Genomic DNA, 24,135 nt, shown 5'->3' on the forward strand with positions numbered 1-24,135 from the left:
TTCTGAAGTGGGGGAGGCTGGAAGAGAACCATTCAGGGTTCAAGTGGAGAGGTGACAGGTTACCAGCTAAATATTTACAGAACACCCTTCACTTGATATCTTTTACCTTACCTTGACCATCTGGTTCATCTGCAAATGCAGTCAGACCTTCGTCTCCAACATAGATCACCATTGCATTGACTTTCTCCATTTTTGTTACCGTAGACATTGCCTTTGCTTTTCATCTGGTATAAGACAAAAGCTTCCTTGAAGGTCTCTCTGCTTCCTCTTTCACCCATTCCAGTCATTCTTCCACTGGCAACTACAGTGACTTTTCAAGCTTTCATCTGCCTCCTACGACCTACCAGGGGATTCTGATTGTCGGAATGAATAGGCTCCTTGCCATCTGTGGCCCGTCATTGACTCCCTGTCTCGTACCCTCACACTCTGCACTACGTTGTAGCTAGGCTCAAAGATTTTCTTTCTAATTTTTAAATATGTGAGGCTCTTCTCCTTCTTTGGGATTATAGAGAAAATATGACACAAATTAATTAATTTTCACATTATGATGCCTTATCTGAATCAGATTTCAAGCTCCTTGAGAGCAAAGACTCAATGTAATGCTGTCTCCAACATCCCTACCTTTCCCTCTGGCGTCTTCCCTTTGTCTGTGTCTAGGACAGTGATTTGTACTATTTCATTTGACACTTTGTTTTCTGGGCATCTACTACGTGTCAGGTTACAATTAAGTGCTTGGAGTTGAGTAGATGTTAGATGTTAAGGTTGTTTCTCTCTTACTTTAGAATACATGCCATTGCAGGATGAGGACGGGAGTAAGGAGACACCGGTGGTGATAAATAAGGGGTGTGTCAGTGCAGATTTTCAACTTGGGTAGAACTTCATTATTCTAATGAATTTTGAAAACTGTCATGAGCTAACTTTATTGCTTTAGATCAGTAATTAACTAAATAGTGCCTTAGTTGCTTGCGAGAGTAAATCTAATTCCCCAAAGTGCTAACTTCACTCCTAGGCTGTAGCTGAGAGACTCAGCCTTAATGGAAAATAATGATATCCCTAACTAGAGTAGACAACAGGCAAGGTAAACCCTTGCTTATCTTTCTTTCCTCTGATAAACATCTTCTACTAAGAGTTTTGTCTGAAACGCAGCAGAACAGTAAATCAAAGCACGTTAAAGAGGGAAATATGACTCTTTGAGCAAGAGACTACCTTCAGATATAAACACAACAACTGCAAAATGTTAGAGGTGAGGCCATGTCTGTTCAGGTGTTATACTTGGATGTGGAGAATGTACCTTATGTCTTTGCTTCAAGGCTTTGTCTTAAAACAAATACATTTAAAGCAAGTCTTGCTAGGTCATAACCAAAGGCTTCCTTGCTAATGCAAGTGGAATTAGCTACCAGGTATAAACATTGCATAGAAGATTAGCTCTCGGAGTTTAGTAAGCAAGCTTAAGCATTTCCCGTAAATTTTAAGCTGTTGGTTATAAAAGAGCAGAGCAACTTGGCATCTTAGGTGGAATGAGGATATTCTATTCTGGTTAAAAATCATAAGGGGCTTATGGAAATGAGTGGCATGGTGTTAGTTATCTTGAAAAATGTAAGTATATATTTTCAGTTTCTGCTCAAATAAAAATGGAATCAGAGAAGAGGAAACTTAGGCAAACATGAGGGTTTTTTTTTTCTTCTTTTCTTCAGAAGAGTGAAGTCTGCAGTGTAAGCCTGTACCCAGGACCTTTTATTCCCCACAATTTTTTTTTATTGTGGTAAAATATCACATAACATAAAGTTTATTATCGTAGCCATTTTAAATTTACAGTTTATTGGCATTAAATACATTTATAATGTTGCACAACTATCACCACCATCTGTCTCCACGTCTCTTTTCATCTCACAAAACTGAAACTCTGTACCCATTAAACAATAGCTCTCCATTCCCTTCTACCCCAGCCCCTGGTAACCACCATTTTGTCTCTGATTCTAATGTAAGTATCTCATATAAGTGGAATCATAAAGCATTTGTCTTTTTGTGATTGGCTTATTGCATGTAGCATAATGTCTTCAAGTTTCATCCGTGTTGTACATGTGGCAGGCTTTTCTTTCTTTGTAGGGCTAACAATCCATTCTCTGTGTAGCTCGCATTTTGCTTATCCATTCATCTGTTAATGGACACTTGGGTTACTTCCACATTTAGATATTGGGAGTAATACAGCTATAAACAAGGTCATACACATATCTTTTGGAGATGCTGTTTTCCATTCTTTTAAGTATATACCCAGAAGTGTAATTGCTAGATGACATAGTAATTATATTTTTAATTTTTTCAGGAAACAACATACTGTTTTCTACAGTGGGTGCAACAGTTTACATTCCCACCAACCATTCAAAAGAGTTCCAATTTCCCCACATCCTTGTCAATACTTGTTATTTTCTGTTTTTATTTTATTTTATAGAAGCCATTGTAATGGGTGTGAAGTAGTATCTCATTGTAGTTTTGAATTACATTTCCCTAATAATTGGTGATGATGAACATTTTATCATGTGCTTATTGGCCATTTTATATATTCTATGGAGAAATGTCTATTTAAGTCCTTTGCCCATTTTTGAATTGAATTGTTGTTTATTGTTGTTGAGTTTTAGGAGTTCTTTACATATTCTGGATATTAATCTCTTAATAAATATATTGTTTGCAAATATTTTCTCCCATTCTGTGGGTTGCCTTTTTACTTTGTTGATATTGCATTTAGATGCACAAAATTTGTAATTTTCATGAAGTCCAATTTTTCTGTTTTTTATTTTGTTACCTGTGTTTTTGGTGTCATAATCAAGAAATCATTGCCAAGTGCAATGTCGTGAAGCTTTTGTCCTATGTTTTCTTCTAAGAGTTTTATACTTTTAGGTCTTACATTTAAGTCTTTGATCCATTCTGACTTTGTATGTGGTGTTAGGTAAAGAGCCAACTTTATTCTTTTGCATGTGGATATTTAGTTTTCCCAGCACCATATGTTGAAAAAATGATCTTTTCCCCATCTTATGGTCTTGGCACCCTTGTTGAAAGTCATTTGATCATATTATGTAAGTATATATTTCTGGGCTTTGTATTATATTCCAGTGGTCAATATGTCTGTCTTTATGCCAGTATCACACTGTTTTGATTATTGTAATTCTGTACTAAGTTTTGAGATCAGAAAATGTGAATCTTACAACTTTGTTTTCTTTGCAAGATTGTTGTAGTTAGTTAGGGTTCCTTGAGATTCCATATTAATTTTAGAATAGATTTTTCTATCTCTGCAAAAAAACATTGTGGTTTTGATAGGGACTACATAAATTTGTAAATTGCTTTCAATAATATTGTCATCTTAACAGTATTGTCTTCCAATCCATGAACATGGGGTATGTTTCCATTTGTTTGTGTCCTCTTTAGCTTCTCTGTATTAGCAATGTTTTATTGTGTTCATTATACAAATCTTTCACCTCCTTGGTCAAATTAATTTCTAATTATTTTATTCTTTTAGATGTTATTTTAAATGGAATTGTTTTTGTAAATTCCCATTCATATTGTTAATTGTTAGTGAATAGAAATGCAACTGATTTTTATGTGTTGACTCTGTACCTTGCTTCTTTGCTTAACCTATTAATTCTAACAGTTTTTTTTTGCGGGGGGGTGGGGCAGGAATCTTTAGAGTTTCCAATATATAAGATCATACCATCTCTGAATAGAGATCATTTTACTTCTTCCTTCTCAATTTAAATGCATTTTATATATTTTTCATGCCTAACTTCTCTGGCTAGAATATCCAGTATGATGTTGAATAGAAATGATGCAAGTGAGCATCTTTTCCTTGTTCCTGATCTTGGAGAAAAAGCTTTCAGTCTTTCCTCCATTGAGTATACAGTGTTTGCTGTGGGTTTTTCATATGTGGCTTTTTATTATGTTGAGGTAATTTCCTTCTATTTCTGGTTTCTTGAGTGTAATTTTGTCAAGTGCTTTTTCTGCATCTCTTAAGATAATCACTTGGCTTTTCCCTTCATTCTATTAATGGATTGTGTTATGCCGATCAGTTTTTGTATGTTGCACCATACTTGCAACTTAGGAATAAATCCTACTTTGTCATAGTGTATGATTCTTTTAGTATGCTGTTGAATTTGATTTGCTAGTACTTGCTTGAGAATTTTTGCATCAATGTGCGTAAGAGATATAGTTTTCTTTTCGATGGTATCTTTGTTTGGCTTTGATTTGAGGGTAATGCTGGCCTCACAGAATGAGTTAGGAAGTGTTCCTTCCTCTTCAATTTTTTGGAAAAGTTTGAGAAATATTGGTATTAGTTCTTTAAATGTTTGGTAAAATTCACCAGTTAAGCCATTAGTTCCAGGACGTTTCTTCTTTAGGAGATTTTTGATTACTGATTCAATCTCTTTATTAGTTATAGGTCTATTCAGATTTTCCATTTCTTTGCAATTTAGTCTTGGTAGGTCTTGTTATTCTAGAAATTTGTCCAAATTAGGTTATTCAATTTTTGTTGTAGTATCGTATATAGTACTCTCTTATAATTCTTTTTATTTCTGTAGAACCAGTAGCAATGTCCCTGCTTTCATTTCTGATTTTAATAATTTGAGTCTTCTGTCTTTTTAAATTTGAATTCATCTAGCTAAAAGTTTCTCAATTTTGTTGATTTTTTCAAAGAACCAACTTTGGTTTTATTGATTTTCTCTATTGTTTTTGTATTCTCCATTTCACTTGCCTCTGTTCTAATCTCTATTATTACCTTCCTTTTGCTAGGTTTCGGTTTAGTTTGTTGTTCTTTTTCTGGTTTCTAAAGTTGTCAAGTTAGGTTGTTAATTTGAATTTTTTTTTTTAATGTTAAGTGTTTATAGCTATAAAATTTATTCTTAGTAGTGCTTTCATTGCATTCCATAAATTTTGGTATGCTGTGTTTTTGTTTTCATTTATGTCTAAGTATTATTTTCTAGTTTCCCTTGTAATATCTTCTTTGAGCTATTGGTTGTTTAAGAGTGTGTTATTTAATTTCCACAAATTTGTGAGTTTTTAGTTTTATTCCTGTTATTTATTTTTAACTTCATCTGTTGTGGTTGGAGAAGATATGTTGCATGACATCTATCTTTTAAAATCTACTGAGGCTTAATTGGTGGGCCAGCATATGGCATATCCTGGAAAATGTCCCATGTCCACTTACGAAGAATGTGTATGTTGTCACTGTTGGGCAGAGTGTTCTGTATATGTGTGTTAAATTTAGTTCGTTTATTGTATTGTCGAAGTCCTCTCTTTCCTTATTTATCCTCTGTATGTTGTTCTATCCATTACTGAGAGGGGGGGCATTGAAGTCTTCAACTATTATTATAGAACTATTTTGCCTTCAATTCTGTCAGTTTTGCTTTGTCTATTTTAATGGTCTGTAATTAAGTGTTTAAATGTTTATAATTGTTATAATTTCTTGTTTTTTTGAGACAAGGTCTCACTCTGCTGCCCAGGCTGGAGTGCAGTGGCACGATCATAGCTCACTGCAGTCTCCACTTCAGGGCTCAAACAATCCTCTCTCCTCAGTCTCCCAAATAGCTATGACTACTGGCACACACTACAACACCTGGATTTTTTTTTTTTTAATTTTTGGTACAGATGGGGCCTCACTATGTTGTCCAGAGTGGTCTGGAACTTCTGAGCACAAGTGATTCTCTCACCCTGGCCTCCCAAAGTGCTGAGATTACAGGCTTGAGCCACCATGCCTGGCCTATAATTATAACTTCTTACTCTACTGACATTTTTATTAATATGTGTCTTTCTTTGTCTTTTGTAAATTTTTAAAAATCTGCAACTTTTTGGGCAATCATATGATGCCCAAAGGAAATGCTCATTGGAGCGTTTTAGATTCTGAACTTTTGAATTTGGGATGCTGAATCAATAAATGTAATGCAAATATTTTAAAATAAAAAATCTAAAATTTAAAACACTTCTTGTCCCAAGTATTTTAGATAAGAGACATTGAACCTTTATAGCCATCCCTGCTCTCTTTTGATGAGTATTTGCATGAGTTCTTCAACCTTTTTCCATCCCTTCACTTTCACCCTATTTGTGTCTTTGGATCTAAAGTGAGCTTCTTGTAGTCAGCATATAATTAGATCATGTATTTTTATGCATTCTGCTGCTCTTTGTCTTTTAATTGGACAATGATAAGAAAGGACTTACTTTTGTCATTTTACTACCTGTTTTCTATACATCTTATGGCTTTTTTGTTTCTCATTTCTTACATCACTGTCTTTTTTTGTGTTTGGTTGATTCTTTTGGTATTGAAATGTTTCATCATTTCTTTTTGTGTATGTTCTATAGCTATTTTCTCTATGGATATCATAGGGATTACATTTAACATCCTAAGGTTGTAATACTCTAATTTAAATTTATATTAGTTTAGGTTGGGCACGGTGGCTCCCACCTGTAATCCCAGCACTTTCGGAGGCCGAGAGGGGTGGATCACAAGTTCAGGAGATCGAGACCATCCTGGCTAACATGGTGAAACCCTGTCTCTACTAAAAATACAAAAAATTAGTCGGGTGTGGTGGCGGACGCCTGTAGTCTCCCAGCTACTTGGGAGGCTGAGGCAGGAGAATGGTGTGAACCCAGGAGGCGGAGCTTGCAGTGAGCCGAGATTGTGCCACTGCACTCCAGCCTGGGCGACAGAGCGAGACTCCATCTCAAAAAAAAATAATAAATTTATATTAGTTTAACTTTAACAGCATACAAATACTCTGCTTTTTTACAGCTCCATTCCCACTCCTTTTAGTTGTTGATGTCACAAAATTATATCCTTTTATAAGCATACCTAATTTTATTGTTTTGTCTTTATTGCCCTTTGTCTGGAATTTTTTTACAAATTGATGGTTTGCAGGAACCCTGTGTTGAGGATGTCTATTAGCATGATTTTTTTTCAACAGCATGTGCTTACCTTATTAGCATTTTAAGAAATACAGTATTTTTACATTGAAGTATGTGCATTTTAAAGACATAATGCTATTATATACATACTAGACAACAGAATGGTATTAACATAACTTTTATATGCACTTGGAAACCAAAAAAGTTGTGTGGATTATGATATTTGCTTTATTGTGGCAGTCTGGACCTGAACCCATGATATTTCTGATGTAGGTTTATATATAGTGTGTCTCAAAACATAAGCTAATAATTCTTTAAAATGCATTAGTCTCTTCAATTATGTAGAAAACAAAATGTGGAGTTACAAAACAAAGTTATACTAGCTTTTAGATTAATAATTGTTATTCTTTCAATGTATTAGTCTATGCTCTAATCTTTATTTCTTTCCTTCTGCTGTTTGGGCTTACTTTGATCTTTTTCTACTTACTTGAGGTTTAACTTTAGGTTGTTTATTTGAGATAGTCTTCTTTTTGATGTAGGTGTTTATTACTATAAAATTCCCTCTCAGAATTGCTTTTGCTGCATCCCATAAATTTCTATATGTTGTATTTTCATTTTTGCTTGTCTCAAGGTATTTTTACATTTCTCTTTTAATTTCTTGCTTGACCCACTGGTTTTTCAGAAGCAAGCTGTTTAATTTCCATTTATTTGCGAGTTTCCCAATATTTCTCCTGTTACTGATTTCTCTTAAATCATGTAGAAAATAGACTGTTGTTATAACAAAACTAGCTTTTAAAATTGTCCATATACTTACCATTGTTGGGATCTTTACTTTTTCTTGAACTCCTGACCTCGTAATCCACCTGTCTTGGCCTCCTGAAGTGTTGGGATTACAGGCTTGAGCCACCGCACCCAGTCTTATTTTTTTATATAGCTTTGAATTACTGTCTAGTGTCCTTTCATTTCACCCTGCAGGACTCCGTTGAGCATTTCTTGTGGGAAGGTCTAGTAGTTATGAACCCCTCAGCCTTTTTTCATCTGTGAATGTCTTAATTTCTTCCTCACTTTTGAAAACACAGTTTTGCTGGATATAGGATTCTTGGTTGACAAGTTTTTTTTTTGTTTTTTTTTTGTTTAAGCACTTTGCAGGTATTGGCCCACTGCCTCATGGCTTCCAAAGTTTTGCATGATAAATCTATTGTTAATCTTAGTGACAGTCACTTATATGTGATGAGTTTCTTGTCTCTTGCTGTTTTTGAGACTCTGTTTTTAAACATTTGATTATATTGTGTGGGTCTTTTTGAGTTTTTCTTACTTGAAATTTGTTGAGCTTCTTGAATTTTATATTCATGTCTTCCATCAAGTTTGGGAAGTTTTCAGTGATTATTTTAAAAACATTTTCTCTTCCCCTTTCTCTCTCTCTTCTTTTTCTGGTATTCCCACAATGCGTGTGTTGGTTCCCATGGTGAAGTCTCACAGGTCTCTTTGGCTCTGTTTACTTTTATCCAATTGTTTTTTCTTTCTATTCCTCAGACTTGATAATTCCTATTGTCCTGTTTTCAAGTTCTCTGATTCTTTCTTCTCCCTGCTCAAATCTGCTTTTGAATCCCTCTCTAGTAAATTTTAAATTTTAGTTATTGTACTTTTCAGCTCCAAGATTTCTTTTTGTTTGTTTTTAAGTTTTCTTTCTCTTTATTGATATTTCCATTTTGTTTATACATCATTTTATTGACTTTTGCTTTATCTTCCTTTAGTTCTTCAAACATCTCTAAGATGGTTATTTAAAACTTTTTGTCTAGCAGATCAGTCATCAGATCTTTTTCAGGGACAGTTTCTATTGGATAATTTTTTCCTTTGAATGTGCCATGCTTTGCTGTTTCTTCATATGCTTTACAGTTTTTGTTGTTGTTAAAGACTGGACATTTGAATCTAATAATGTGGGAGCTCTGGAAAGCAGATTCTCCTCCTTCCCTAGAGTTTGCTGTTGTTATTGTTTTTGTTTATTGTTTTCATTTTTTGGCTATTGTAGTCTGTCTCTGCACCAAGGATCAGCCTGAAGTATAAACTTAAAGTTTTCTCAGATTTTTCCTGAGCCTACATCTTTCCCTGGGCATGTATTTTTTCCTATATATGTGGTTGCTTTTGAATGTCCTGGTCTTTAATGGTTGGCTCTTACAGGGGAAAAAGAAAAACATTAATCAAGGGGGAAAGGGCACTGGCTGTTTAAATTCACTGGAAGTCACTTCAGTCAGAGGGAGAGGGGCTAGCAACACCAGCGGAAGGAGGTAAAACAACAATGGCTTCTAGACCCTCTGACTGCACCTCTGTGATCAGAAATAGTAACTAGTGATCAAAGCAGAGAGCTCTGATATTTGGAGGACAGGGTGTTTCTTGCCCACCCACAAGCTGTGTGCATGTTCCTGCAAGAACACATGCCCAGCTGCCAGCCATGGGGCTGGGGGTGAAGGATGGGTAACTGCTAGTATGCTAAAAGCTGAAATTGACCAAAATTATGGGCAGTTTACCATCCAAGCCTTACCCTGGAGCCTCCAAGGGGAGCCTCCAAGTCATTCCAGATTTCTAAGATAGTTACATGAGACAGATTCTTCCATTGCAGTTGTTGTCTAGGTGAGGAGATGGATTCTTGATGCTTTCTACTTCACCATCTTCCCAGAATCCCCAAGAGCCTTTTGATGGAAGCTGCCCTGAGCATAAGAACTGTAGAATGTGGAGCTTATGCGTGGTTGAAGACATTATGCTAACACTGGTGAGAAGACATGAAGTAACAGGTTCACTAGCTGCCTATCAGAACTATGCACTAAAATAAATGATAGTTTTCAAAGTGTTCTCTTGGTTGGGGGAGGGCATTACATTTCCAAACATATGGGAAAAAAAGGCGTTACCTTTTAAAAATTCTAGGAATTCTCTTAAGAAGCAATTTAAGCTAAATTAGTTGTACTAGGTTAGCTATTGACCAAAAAATGGTAGTAGTTTACCTTAAAACTGGACTCATAATGACTTTGGCTACTTCTAAATATTAAAGTTGCCCTCCAAGCTTGAGGACGTAGCACCTGGAAAGATGCTAAAGATAAAAGATGCTGAAGTGGATTGATGGCTCTTCCAAAAGAGAAGTTTAAAAACTGATGTCTGCTACAGTAGCATCAAAGACACATATGTAAAGTCTTTCAGAGGGCTTACCCTCAATTGACCAAAACTCAGTTATATGAATTCAAGTATCAGTCAAGCTAATTTACTATCATATGTTCCATATGGATTCAGCAGGCAACTGATGCTAACATTTTGTTTAAGCTGCTGTGAAAACTGAGTGGAATTCAATGAGTAAAACTTGAATTTAAGGGTAAGATAGGTGAATACCTAAATATTTCTATTTGACCTGTATTTTTCTTATGAAGTCCACTTAGATATTTTTATTATTAAATTACTTTAGTGAATTCTTCAGGTCAGAACAGCACGACTGTATGAAAAGTGTTCTAATTGACCGGGCGCAGTGGCTCACGCCTGTAATCCCGGCACTTTGGGAGGCCGAGGCAGGCGGATCACCTGAGATCGGGAGTTCGAGACAAGACTGACCAACATGGGGAAACCCCGTCTCTGCTAAAGATACAAAAAAAAAAAATTATCCAGGCATGGTGGTGGGTGCCTGTAATCCCAGCTACTCGGGAGGCTGAGGCAGGAGAATTGCTTGAACCCAAGAGACGGAGGTTGCGGTGAGCAGAGATCACACCACTGCACTCCAGTCTGGGCAATAAGAGTGAAACTCCATCTCAAAAAAAGAAAAAAAGAAAAAAGTAAAGTGTTCTAATTTCTAGCCCTTTGTCTGTGCTTTCTTTATTGATCTTTCCTCTATGCCCAACAAGGGATAAACTACACTTCTCATAGGGTATGCTAATTTTTTACTTGAAATTCAACTCAAACATTTATTCTTGAGCATCTTCTAAGGGCCAGAAGACCATGACTCCTATTTCATGCTTTGCCACTTCCAGTTGTGAGTAATTATTTACTCTTCATGAGGTTTGCTTCTGTAAAATTGTATAATGTCCTAATTATTTCCTGGCATTATTAGGATTAATTGTGCATTCAAGTTCCTTGTACATTTTAAACAGTATGTGAATAGTGTACATTATTGTTACTGTTATTATTTTTTACCATGACCACCTCCTCTATTACTCATCTAGTAACAACTCACTTCATACGTACCCAGAATATCCAGAAAAAAATACCAATTCCGGCTTTGACAACTGTAAGATGATCCCAGTGTCATGCCAGGTCCTTCCATATTTCTTACGCTACAGAAAACATCATGATGACAGTGAGTCAGCCATTAAAAATAAAACAACGAACATCGAGTGGGCACCTTGTCGAATTGTTGGCAAACCCTGTGCTTTCCCACCCCGCTGCTCTGCATGCGGCCACATATTCTATCATATTATGATTCCAGTGTCTGGGCAGATCATCTCAATTGGGGGAACATTCCACCTGCAAGCTAAATCAGTGTGGATTTGCTTTCCCTCCGTATCCATCTTTCAGTTCAATCATTTAGCAGTAAGAATACCAATAATGAACATATTATGGGGAGGACTTGGCAAACTACTGTCAGTGCGAGGCCTTCAGAAGCTGGATGCCACCCCTCGGCCGGCTCATAAATCCTGCTTTGGTGCATTCCCTGTCCAGCCTCCTGAGTGAGTGCTGACATTACTAGCACTGCACCTCACCAGTGACTAAGGGGTGTCATTTTAAATAAAAAAGCCCTCTGGGCACGGTGGCTCATGCCTGTAATCCCAGCACTTTGGGAGGCCGAGGTGGGTGGATCACCTGAGGTCAGGAGTTTGAGACCATCCTGGCCAACATGGCAAAACTCCGTCTCTGCTGAAAATACAAAAATTAGCCAGGTGTCGTGGCGAGCATATGTAGTCCCAGCTACTCAGGAGGCTGAGGCAGGAGAATGGCGTGAACCCGGGAGGCGGAGGTTGCAGTGAGCCAAGATTGCACCACTGCACTCCAGCCTGGGTGACAGAGCAAGACCCTGTCTCAAAAAATAAAATAACATTAAAATAAAAATACAACAATAAAAAAGCCAGGCAAGCTTTCCAAACTGCAAGCTCCCTCCTGCTTGGCCATCTGTCTTTCCCTCCCTGCACCCAACTCTTCTGACTCTGCGCCTAATGGTTTCTCATCTGGATGGAAGTCAGCTCTTGACAGCTCTCATGCACGGTTACCTGTGGAGCCAGCCTTCTGCACCGCTGATGAAACATCATGAGCTGATGATGAAACATCATGATCAGCTGCATCCACAGCGAAGGGGGTTCTCTCTGTCCTGGACTAGCTCTCAGTGTGGTGCTGATAGCCTACTCCCTGTTCATCACAAGGGCGCTGGCTTCACCAGTCCAGTTTTAAATTTTTACAAAACCTGTAACTCTTGAAGATTTTCCTGCCCACAATGTTGGAAGTCCCTTGTGATGGTAACTGGAAAATTTCAATATTGGTGATGATTTAAGATACAAATATTAGGGGGTTGTAAGCAATACATAAATAAGTTATTACATGTGAATGGCTTCAAACAGTGCCTGATCCATGGTAAGCACTACATGTGTGTTTGTAATGTACCACTGTTTGCATCCAGAATCATCACTAACGGGGGAACTCTGCAGTCACAACACAGGTGGAAAGGTTCCATACACTCCCTATCTAAAGCCCTTCAGACCAGATGTGGTTTGAATAAGTCTTTTCCTATCTTTTTATGCTGCCTATACCACATATAGTGTTACATCCTCAGCAGCACCTTATTATTAAACATGTTACCATTTTCTCAAAGCAGTATACGGATATTTATGATTAGCTGGGAAAACCTAGACTATAAATTACCTAATTTTAGTTCAGGTCAAAGTGCTGCTGAAAAGTTATGAAAACACATTTCTCAGAGTTTCTTGTGTTTTGGAATTGTGAATATGGGATTATGGACCTGTGTTAGTCAAGGTTCTCCAGAGAAACATCACACACACACACACACACACACACACACACACACACACAATGGAAATTGGGTCATGTGATTGTGGAGGCCAAGAAGTCCCACAATCTGCTTTCTGCAAACTGGATAATCACGCCAGGTGTGGTGACTCATGCCTGTAATCCAAGCACTTTGGGAGGCTGAGGCCAGCAGATTACTTGAGTCCAGAAGTTCGTGACCAGCCTGGGCAACATGACAAAACCCCGTCTCTACCAAAAATACAAAAGTTAGCCGGGCACAGTGGCACACACCTGTAGTCTCAGCAACTCAAGAGAGGGTGTCCCACTGAGATAGGAGCATCACTTGAACCTGGGAGACAGAGGTTGCAGTGAGCCGAGATTGCAGCACTGCATCCCAGCCTGAGCAACAGAACCATACCTTGTCTCAAAACAAACAAAAACCAAACAACAAAAATACCTGGAGAACCAGAACAGCCAGTGGCTTCAGACTCATTTTGAGTCTGAAGACTTGAGAGCAGGAGTGCTGGTGTCCGAGGGCAGGAGAAGATGGATGTCCTGGGTCCAGAAGAGAGAGCACATTCATGCTTCTGCTGCCTTTTGGTTCTATTTGGGCCTTTGAGGGATGGGTTGGGGCCCACCCACGTTAGTGAGGGGAGATCTCTCTTACACAGTCTGCTGATTCAAATGCTAATCTCTTCTGCAAACACCTTCACAGGCACACCCAGAAATAATGTCTCACCAGCTACCTGGGCATCCTTTCATCCAGTCAGACAGACACTTAAAATTAACCATCATAGGACCTGTGTTAGTGTCCCTGGTCTACAGAAGAGGAACCTGAAGCAACCAGATGTACCAAACCTCACCCAAAGTCAGAGCAGGACTTTGGATGCAGACAGAGTGGTCCCAGGCTCTGCTCTTACCTACTGTGCAGCAGAAGCTGTCTGGTAAGACTGTGTTGATATGGAGCTCAACTAGGGCTTATGCCTTTGTTGTTTTCTTTGTATTGAAGATGGAATTGTAGAAGTATTGAGACTGTTTGCAGAGTGGCTGTGTGCAGAAGGACAGCAACCTTTAGGGGACTCTTGAATTTGACTGCCTTATTTGGGACAGAGGCAGCCTCAGCTTTGCCCTTTCTTGTGATTCTTTTCCTCTTTCTCTGTCGTCTTCCCAATTTGTCTTGCCACTTGCCTGTGCCCTGCCACTTGGTGTCCTACTCAGATCCCCTGTCCTGCCCCAGAGACCCAGGGAATGGTCCTGCGTGACAAAGACTCCCTGTGCCTCTGCCTCCTCTTGACTTATGAAGGATGGGAGATTATGGACAAATATGCCAGCAGCCTTGGCCCTCAATAGGAAGGTTCAGAGGGGCGTTGGGTCTTCACCTTCTCACAGCAATAAAACACTCATGAATGCACTGTTATTGCCTTTGCTGCCTTCCCTGTCTCACTTCCCTGCTCCTAGTAGGCACTGCCTGCTGTGACCATGGGTCATCAAATGCCATGCGACTGGAGCTGCCCATCAAGAACTGGGCATTGTCAGATCCACCAAGTGCTGAGATTTAGCAGGCACCACAACAGGACCACTTTCTTCCTTCCCAGCAGTAAAGGATGTTCTTTGTCATCTTTCCTTACCTCTGCAGTAAAACCACCTTCATACAGAATTTTGGCTCCTGTTACTCAGAATTTCATGCCTGGTGATGGGTAATTGTCAGGGGTCCATCTGGGACAGTTCGATTGAATTTCAAAGGCAAGCTTTACTGATAATTTTTTCCCAATCTCACCTGTGAAAGGATGCGCCACTGCAGTGGTTATGATTGTCCCTGTGTGGGAACAGTTTTGTTTTCTCTCCTTTTTCATCAGTATATTGTACACATACAGCAAAATGATGTTTTACAATATTAATTTATGACTCATTCCTTTTTCCTCCCACAATTTCCCCTTATCCATTCACCCATATGAGCAAAGAGCAGGCTTAATATTTCGTGTCAAGAAAGTAAGTGTGTGGGAGAGTTTAAGGAAAAGTGGTGTGTATGACCCATCCTCCCTGCTGAGAGCTTAGGAGAATTTGGGGCAAATTAGGAAAATCTTGCAGAAGCAAGGGAGTGACCAGTACTGAGACCAAAACTGACTTTTGGCTCCTGTTACTCAGAATTTCTGCTAGAGATGCAGCCAGAGCCCAGAGGAAGCTGTAGCCAGAGACCAGAGGGAGCTGCAGCCAGAGCTCAAAGGGAGCTGGCTGCACAGAACCTCTGGAAGGACGGGACTGACAGTGTTTCTGAAGATGCTGGTGGTCCACTTACAGCAGGGAGGGGCCCTGTGGACACCTCGGGAGCAAGCTGTGTGGGCTGGTGGCTGAGGACTGATTCTCCTCCACAAATGCCTGGGCACTTTGGAGATGGGAAAATCCTAATCAGAACAGAGTTCTGGTGGAATGGGGGCCTCAGTAAGTAATGAAGATGGTGGACAAAAGGAATATTGTTGTTGCTGTTGTTTATCTCTCTTGAATTTTTGGGCTGAGCATCACAGCTACTATAGGAGGTAACCAAGTCTAGAATCAACAAACATACTTGTGAATTGCTTATAACATGGATAGAGTACAGCCCTTTGAATCCAAGCCAATTCTTTTTCAAAACAGTACCAGTAATACTCTTGCAAAATAGGTAGAGAGAGATGAGTTGTCTTCTCAAAATTCCTGTTGAATTAGGAAATGCCAGTAGCCTCTGATGGCACTGTGAAAAGAAAATAAAAACTTGGGATTTGCAATTCACTCTGCCAAAAGAAAAAATCAAGCTGAAAGCTGAGTCATGCAAGAAACTGCCTTTCCTTTTGTTCTTAAGCAAAGAGCTACAAACAAAAAGTTAAATTTTCCTCCAAGTACCTACTATATGCTCACCTTATCTTGTGTAAAGTGCCGATGTGCTGAGTGTGAGAAGATGAATGCATAAAGTTCCCCTACCTGCTCCTTTTTTTCTTGCATCACGTGGATTCAGTAATGTGACCGTACCCTCCCTCTTTCCTCTCCAGCCTGCTTTGCCCCATTGGTTATTGAAGTTCTCAAAATCATCTTTAAAGAAAGGCAATAAGTTCCCTCTCAGGCATGTCTTTAACCTTTGCAAAATAAACTTCTACATTGATTGAGACCTGTCTCAGATGCTTTTTGATTTACAGCACTGAGTTGAAGAGTACTTCTATGTGCTGGCCAGCTCCCGGACAGACACCTGGTGATCAACACAGGAGAAGAGAGAGGGAGAAAGAGGGCAGGTGCAGTCTTGTTAGCCTTGGCTGATAAGATTAGATTATCTACAGATTTCATGAGAGGCTTATGATATTTAAGACCCTTATGTTTGACTCTGAGTTTGTGAGATGGAGACTATTCTTAGAGAGTGAAGGTGAATCTACTAGCTCTAACTCAAACTCTGCTGTCCATCCAGGATAAACAAGGACCATCACAGCAGCTTCAAGGCACAGCTGATGCATTGTAGGCTTTTGGGAAGACAAACGAGTCATTTCTGCAGGCTCTGAGACAAGGCAAAGGATGCTGGAGCCCCTCCAGATGGGCATGCCCGTCAATAGAGACACAGACACAGAAGAGTTGTGCCTTGGAGTACTGCAGACTCCATAAGAGCTGGGGGAGCTCTTTTGAGCCTTGTTGTGGGACCATTTCTAAAGTTACCACTAAAAGATTACACAAGCTCACATGTTCAGTATTTTGGTTTTTCTCTGAGGCAATATTACTGTTTCATGATAGATTAACCCCCAAAGAAACCACACTCCTAGTAATGCAGAATCCAAGGTGTATTGGAGGCTTAGTAGGTTGAGTATGGAGGTAGGATGGGTACAGGCATCACAGGAGACAGAGGAATGAGAGAATGGAGTCCATTTGGTTTTGCAAGAGTCAGCATTTGCTTTTATCCAAAAGACAGGTAATAACAAGTCCTGGAGAGGATGTGGAGAAAAGGGAACTATTGTATACAGTTGGTGAGAATATAAACTAGTATGACCACTATGGAGAACAGTTTGGTGGTTTCTCCAGAACAAAAAATAGAGCTACTATAGGATCCAGCAATCCCACTGCTGGGTATATACCAGGAAAATAGCAGGGGAAAGAAGGAAAATTAGTATATTGAAGAGATATCTCCACTCCCATGTTTATTGTAGCACTGTTCACAATAGCCAAGATTTGGAAGTAACTTAAGTGTCCATCTACAGATGAATGGATAAAAAAAATGTGGTACATGCACACAATGGAGTACTATTCAGCCATAAAAAGAATGAAATCCTGTCATTTGGAATGACATGGATGGAACTGGAGGTCATCATGTTAAGTGAAATAAACCAGGCATAGGAAAACGTTGCATGTTCTCACTTATTTGTGGGATGTAAAAACCAGAACAATTGAATTCATGGAGATAGAGGGAAAAATAATGGTTACCAGAGGCTGGGAAGGGTATAGTGGATGTTGGGGAGGTTGAGATGGTTAAATGAGTACAAAAAAAGTTAGAAAGAATGAATAAGACTAGTATTTGATAGCAAAACCGGGTTACTATAGTCAAAATAATTTACTTATACATTAAAAAATAACTAAAAGTGTAATTGGATCGTTTGTAACACACAGGATAAATGCTTGAGGGGATGGATATTCCCATTCTCCGTGATGTGATTATTACGCACTGCATGCCCGTAACAAGTGTCTCATATACTCCATAAATATATACACATACTATGAACCCACAAGATTTAAAAACTAAAAATTTTTTTAAAAAAGAGTTGATGTTTATTCCACCGCAGGGTTCCACGAACAGAGGAGCCTGCCCTGCTTCCTGGCATGGAGGCCAAGACACAGCATGTGGTGGAAGCAGCACTCCTGTGATAACAGAGTTAATCCACTCACAAGGGCGGGCCCTCAAGACCCAAAGCCTCGCTGCTCCACACCGCCACAACGGCAACCAAGTTTCCAACACATGAACCTTCAGGGACCACATTTAAACCCAAGCAGAGGGTGATGTGATCGATAGGAAGGTGTCCATAGACAATCTTAGGATGCAAGATGACTTGAATGAAAAGGTTACAGAGATGTGTGAAGATAACTGGGGAAAGCTTATGAATTAATGGCTTCTTATATCTTCAGACCTCACCATGTAGAGGGCAATAAACAATGCCCCTCATGTGGAAAGAGGATTGCATCGGGTAAAAAATTCAGCCTTTATAATGAGAGTTTAATGTCCTCTAGGTCTTTCAGTTGCTCCTGGATGAAGTGGCAATGGTCAGTTTTCAAACAGCATCCCTTAGTAGGCCAATTTCAGACTGATCTGAGTTCTTATTTTTTATTTTTAATTATTATTATTATTATTATTTTTGAGATGGAGTCTCTTGCTCTGTCACCCAGGCTGGAGTGCAGCGGCATGATCTCCGCTTACTGCAACCTCTGCCTCAGGGTTCAAGCCATTCTCCTGCCTCAGCCTCCTGAGTATCCAGGATTACAGATGCCTGCCACCATGTCCAGCTAATTTTTGTATTAGTAGAGATGGGGTTTCACCATATTGGCCAGGCTGGTCTCGAACTCCTGACCTCAGATGATCCGCCCACCTCGGCCTCCCAAAGTGCCGGGATTGCAGGTGTGAGTCACCATGTCCAGCCCTGTTCTGAGTTCTATTTCTGCCCTAGTCAAACTGGCACCTCTGTGTTTTATTTTATTTTTACATTAAAAGGGTCACAGACGATACTCAAGTTTCAGAAATATTGCTGAATATGATATCTGCAGTTTGAAGATTCATTATGCAAACCAGCTTACTGAAGCTCAGAGTGTTTTTACATAGGGAAATTATGTTAGCTTTACTGAATGTAATCATTCCAAATGTATATAGACTCAGAACACATTTGTATTAGAGCATATTGTTGATTTTATCTGGTCCAGTTTCTCCAGTAGCTCTGGATTAGGTAAATCCTAAGTCCTCCAACTCATTCAATTCCATCCACAATCAGGCACACAAATCAATCCAATCTTCTCCACCACTGCTTTTCCAAAATAAATCATCAGATGGGGGAAAGGATTGTCTCATTTTCCTGCAGCTCCCCCGTCACCATCTTTTGCACATGTGCCAGGCCCACAGATCACTCCCACATCTTTACTTATGCTGTAACTCTCCTAGGAAACCCTTTCAGCATTATCACCTAGGTTTTAATGCACACATTAAGCCCTGATACTCTATGAAGCCCTTCCTAATTTCTTTCATTATTTTGTTAATAATAATGGCTAATACGTTGTGAACATTTGCTATGCATCATAAACTCTAATGAAAGCCCTTTTTATGCATTATTTCACATAGCTATTAGTATTCAGTGAGGGTGGGTATGTGATTAACTCTCTAGACCTCAGCTTCCTGATCTGTAAAATGAGCATAAAAATCCTTACCTGAGACAGCACAGCTGGTGAGTAGCAGGGCTGTGATTCAAACTCACTGCTGACCGACTCCAGAGCCTGCCTTCTTAAACACTGTGCCATAGCCTGTCTCTCAAAATTCATTCTCATATCCAAATTCCTGTAAAGTTTTTTATTAGACCAGTTTTAGAATTTAGTTATCATCTTTTAACATTCACTGCTGTATAAATGGCTTCTTTTTAATTAAGTTGTAAATTTAGAGCATAAGTTAAGACTATACAGATCTCTAAAAAAAGTACTTGTTTTCTTCTAGGTACTTGGGGACAATGATAGCTTCCTAAATCCACTCACCACAATACAGAAGACCGCACAAGGGAAGAACCTTGAGAACCACATGAAACTCAGGCTCTGCCGCAAGCCTTTCTTGTAGGCAAAGGCAGTCTAATAAAAATTTAAAAAATTATCTTGTATAGAAGAGAGAAGAAGGGAGTGAGCAGCAGATCTAACATCTTTCTGAAACCACAACCAGGATGATAAAGTTATCCTAACTGTGAAAATACAGAAAAAAAGTGCATTACTGCATCACAGTGCTGATTACAGGGAAGAGATTTATAATACATGTGATTTGAAGTGGCAGTCTTCAAAAGGTACAGCTTCTGAGAGAAAAAGATGAAAAACTAAGAGGGAGGAACTCCAGTGACTGGGTGGTAAAAAATAAAAGAAGTGGAAGGAAAAGTTACAGTCTTACAAGGCAAAGGGTTAACATGAAAGTCAGAGGGTACATAACCACTTCCTGCATCAACAGAAATCTCATCCCTGGAAAAAGTCTGGACTGCTATACAGACAGAGGAGGATGACAAGCCATTAAACTAGAAATCTTGTAAACCACCACACATATGCAAAATCAATAGTATTGAGAGGTGAAGCTAGCGGGGCTTCTGGGTCGAGTGGGGACTTGGAGAACTTTTCTGTCTAGCTAGAGGATTGTAAACGCACCAATCAGCACTCTGCATCTAACTAAAGGATTGTAAATGCACCAATCAGCACTCTGTAAAAATGCACCAATCAGCGCTCTGTAAAATGCACCAATCGGCACTCTGTAAAGTGGAAGAATCAGTGCTCTGTAAAATGGACCAATCAGCAGGATGTGGGTGGGGCCAAATAAGGGTATAAAAGCTGGCCACTGGAGCCTGCAGCAGCAACTCAATTGGGTCCTTTTCCATGCTGTGGAAGGTTTCTTCTTTCACTCTTCACAATAAATCTTGCTGATGCTCACTCTTTGGGTCTGCACTACCTTTATGAGCTGTAACACTCACCAGAGGGTCTGTGGCTTCATTCCTGAAGTAAGTGAGACCATGAACCCACTGGAAGGAAGAAACTCAGGACACATCTGAACATGTGAAGGAACAAACTGCGGACACACCATCTTTAAGAACTGTAACAGCTCACCGGGAGGGTCCACAGCTTCGTTCTTGAAGTCAGTGAGACCAAGAACCCACCAGAAGGAACCAATTCTGGACACAGGATGAAATGGAATAAGTCTATGCAAAGTTACCACAAAGACACAAAAAGTGAGAATTAACACATTTCAGCTGGATGAAACTTCTCACCAGAAACAACCATGAAGAAAAATAAAAATGTAAGAAATGATTCAAAACGAGTTAAATATACTAAAACAAATATCAAATCTGAAGAACCACTTTGAATTAGAAATCTGAAAACTGAAAGCAAAAATAGAAAAAGCAGAAAAAAGTGAACTGAGTTGATTGAACTTAGCAAAGAAATGATAAAAGAAAAGACAAAATCATCTCAGATTGAAGAAGACTGAAATGGAAGATAATAAAGTGAATTGATGAAATGCAAGAAAATAATCTGCAAATGAAAATAAGGTAAAGGAAGATGTAAAAAGGCCCAGTAGAGAGTGGTTGACTGGAGGATAAATAAGAAACAACATACATAAAATTGAAGTTATTGATGTAGAAAACCAAACAATAGAACAGAATTAATATTTAAATCTAATCCAGAAAACTTTCCAGTAATAGAATAACACAAATTTACATAATGAAGGAGATCACTGAATACCTGGGAAAATAAAGCAGGAATGACTGACGAACTTCAAGACGTACTCTAGTAAAACCATTAGACTTCTGAGATAAAACAAGCACTTTTTTTATTAGACCAGTTTTAGAATTTAGTTATTTATTGTCTTTTAAAATTCACTGCTATATAAATGTCTTCTTTTTAACTAAGTTTTAAATTTAGAGCACAAGTCTAATCCCAATACTTTCAGGTAAAAACATTAAGTAACATATGAGAGAAAAATAAACTGTAATTAGAATTCTTAAAAACAACATAAAAAGGCAAAGCAAAAATGGAACAGAATAAAAAAAATCCATGTGAAAGGAAATGTGGAAAAGGATCTTTATTTCCAGTCAAACTGTCTAAGTGCCAAGATTACAGGAAGCCATTTTAGACACACAGCAACATAGGGAATTGTGTGTCTAACAGGGGGTGAGCTTCACTGGAATAAGAGATGATTATAAAAATTTCAGCAAAACGACCAGTCATCTGCATAGCAATATAATTGTACATACATGGCTAAAGCAAAGGCAGAGGCAAGGAAGAAAGACTAGCATACAAATGTTACGCGTTATGAAAAATAGAAATAATATGACTTTAACAATGAGAGGAAAAGATAGAGGGAAAGGAAAAATGAACCATTCGATGTCTTTTAGAAAGTAGGTGGGGGTTGTAGTATATCACTAAATATTGATATATCAGATAGGAAAAAGTTAAATAAGAAAACAGAGCTGGTGCTACTAAAAAAAAAAAACATAGGTATGAAGACAAACACTATGACAAAAATACAAAATTCCTAAATACAAAAGAATAAAGGTTTTAAAAATAAAGAGCAAAACACAAATGTCATGCAGAGAAAAGAACAAAGCAAAAATAACATAATACTTAAAATATTACAACCAAATTACTATTTGGAGTAGTAGTCGTATTGACAATTATGAATGCACTGTTAAAATACAAAGATTTTATTTATTTTTATTTTTATTTATTTATTTACTTTTTTGAGACAGAGTCTCGCTGTCTCCCAGGCTGGAGTGCAGTGGCGCGATCTCAGCTCACTGCAAGCTCCGCCTCCCGGGTTCCCTCCATTCTCCTGCCTCAGCCTCCCGAGTAGCTGGGACTACAGGCGCCCACCACCATGCCCAGCTAATTTTTGGTATTTTTAGTGGAGATGGGGTTTCACTGTGTTAGCCAGGATGGTCTCTATCTCCTGACCTTGTGATCTGCCCGCCTCGGCCTCCCAAAGTGCTGGGATTACAGGCGTGAGCCACCGCGCCTGGCCAATACAAAGATTTTAATTTGTTATACAATGGAAGACTTATCTAACAAGAGATACGCCTACAATGAAATGCTTCAGAAAGGTTAAATATAAAGAGATGAAAAAGTATACCAGGCGAGTGAAAACAATGTGAGAAGAGATTGCTAATCCAAATATTAGAATTGAAGTCTGAAAGTATTAAATGTGACAAATAAGGATGTTTTAAAATGCTATACATAATTTTTAATGGAGATACAATGGTAATAAACTTGTCTATACCAATTCACACAATAACCATGTTTATGAAATAAAAATTACGGGAGATGCAAGGAGATGTAACAGAAACACAGAGGAGATATCAACACATCAGTTTCAGTACAGGACAGATTATGTTGACAAAAATCAGTAAGGATATGGAAGACCTGAATCATATTATCAAGATAATCCGTGGATACATACCAAACTAGATATTCTCATAACAGAGAATATGCCTTATTCTCAAGTTTACATGGAATATTTACAAAAATTAACTGTATATTAACAAATAGTTCCAAAAAGTAAAATACTATAAACAAATTTTTATTTTACAATACAATAAAACTCGAGATTATTAACAAAATCCTGAAAGAAAAAAGATCCCCTCCATCTAGTAAAATTTTATTAAATAACCCTTGGTAAAAGGGGAAATGCAAATTGATATTAAAGAATTTCTAAAAACTAATGATAGTGGAAACGACCTATCAAATCTATGTGATGTATTTAAAGCAGTGATTAGAAGAAAAGTCGTAGGACTAAATACTGATCAATAGGAATGAAAATGAATGAATGAAGTATCAGTTCAGAAAACTAGGGATCCAAAGGAAACAAAGCAAACCAAGAGAAAGCACACAGAAGGAAATACTAACGTTAAAATCAGAGAAGAAGAATGTAGAAAAGAGTGTACCAAACTGAAACCTTTCCTTTTTTTTTTTTTTTTTGAAAGTTAACAAACATCACAAAGCACCAGCTTCTTTAATTGAGAAAAGAAGAAGGCACAATGTACAGAATAATGACAAGGGGGACTAACCACTGAAATGGTAAGGAAGTAGGGTATGCAGGATTGGGCAGAGGGAAAAACTGAACTGCAGTGTGGTTGCAACTGTGGCTCCAGCCAGTTCTGCCTGGAGTGCGGATGTATCTTCGTATTTCTCCCAGTTTGAAGCAAATGGCTCATCCTTTGTATCCCTGAATTGATACGTCCTGACAGGTCATAACTGTGGCTGATGCCGTTCTACGTGGCTGAGGGTAATTCCAGTGGGAAGTGCAGCTGTGAGCTCTCAGCCCATATACTCAGCAGCTGGATTTGAGTGCAATGGCCCTGAGAAGGGGGTGTTGGTGAGCACAGTAATCTATGATTATCTTTGTGTTAAAGGACTGAATCTTTGTTCCTTAGTGCTCAAGCACATTGATTTTTTTACCATATAATTTTTGTTTATTTTTGACCCTTCACAGCAATACATTTTGAAAATGTAACTTCCAAATGTTGAATGACTGATTTGAGAATTTTCTTTTTT

At 38.6% G+C, this 24,135-nt stretch overlaps 1 protein-coding gene across 1 annotated transcript in view; it reads left to right on the plus strand.

Annotated features, from left to right (window-relative positions):
- ACTR3B (actin related protein 3B) overlaps positions 1 to 24,135 on the plus strand; it is a 1,022,733-nt gene that overhangs the window by 470,915 nt on the left and 527,683 nt on the right. The gene's annotated exons all lie outside the window — the stretch shown is intronic.

Source organism: Symphalangus syndactylus, chromosome 6, assembly GCF_028878055.3.
Source record: "Symphalangus syndactylus isolate Jambi chromosome 6, NHGRI_mSymSyn1-v2.1_pri, whole genome shotgun sequence".
Classification (NCBI taxonomy): Eukaryota; Metazoa; Chordata; class Mammalia; order Primates; family Hylobatidae; genus Symphalangus; species Symphalangus syndactylus.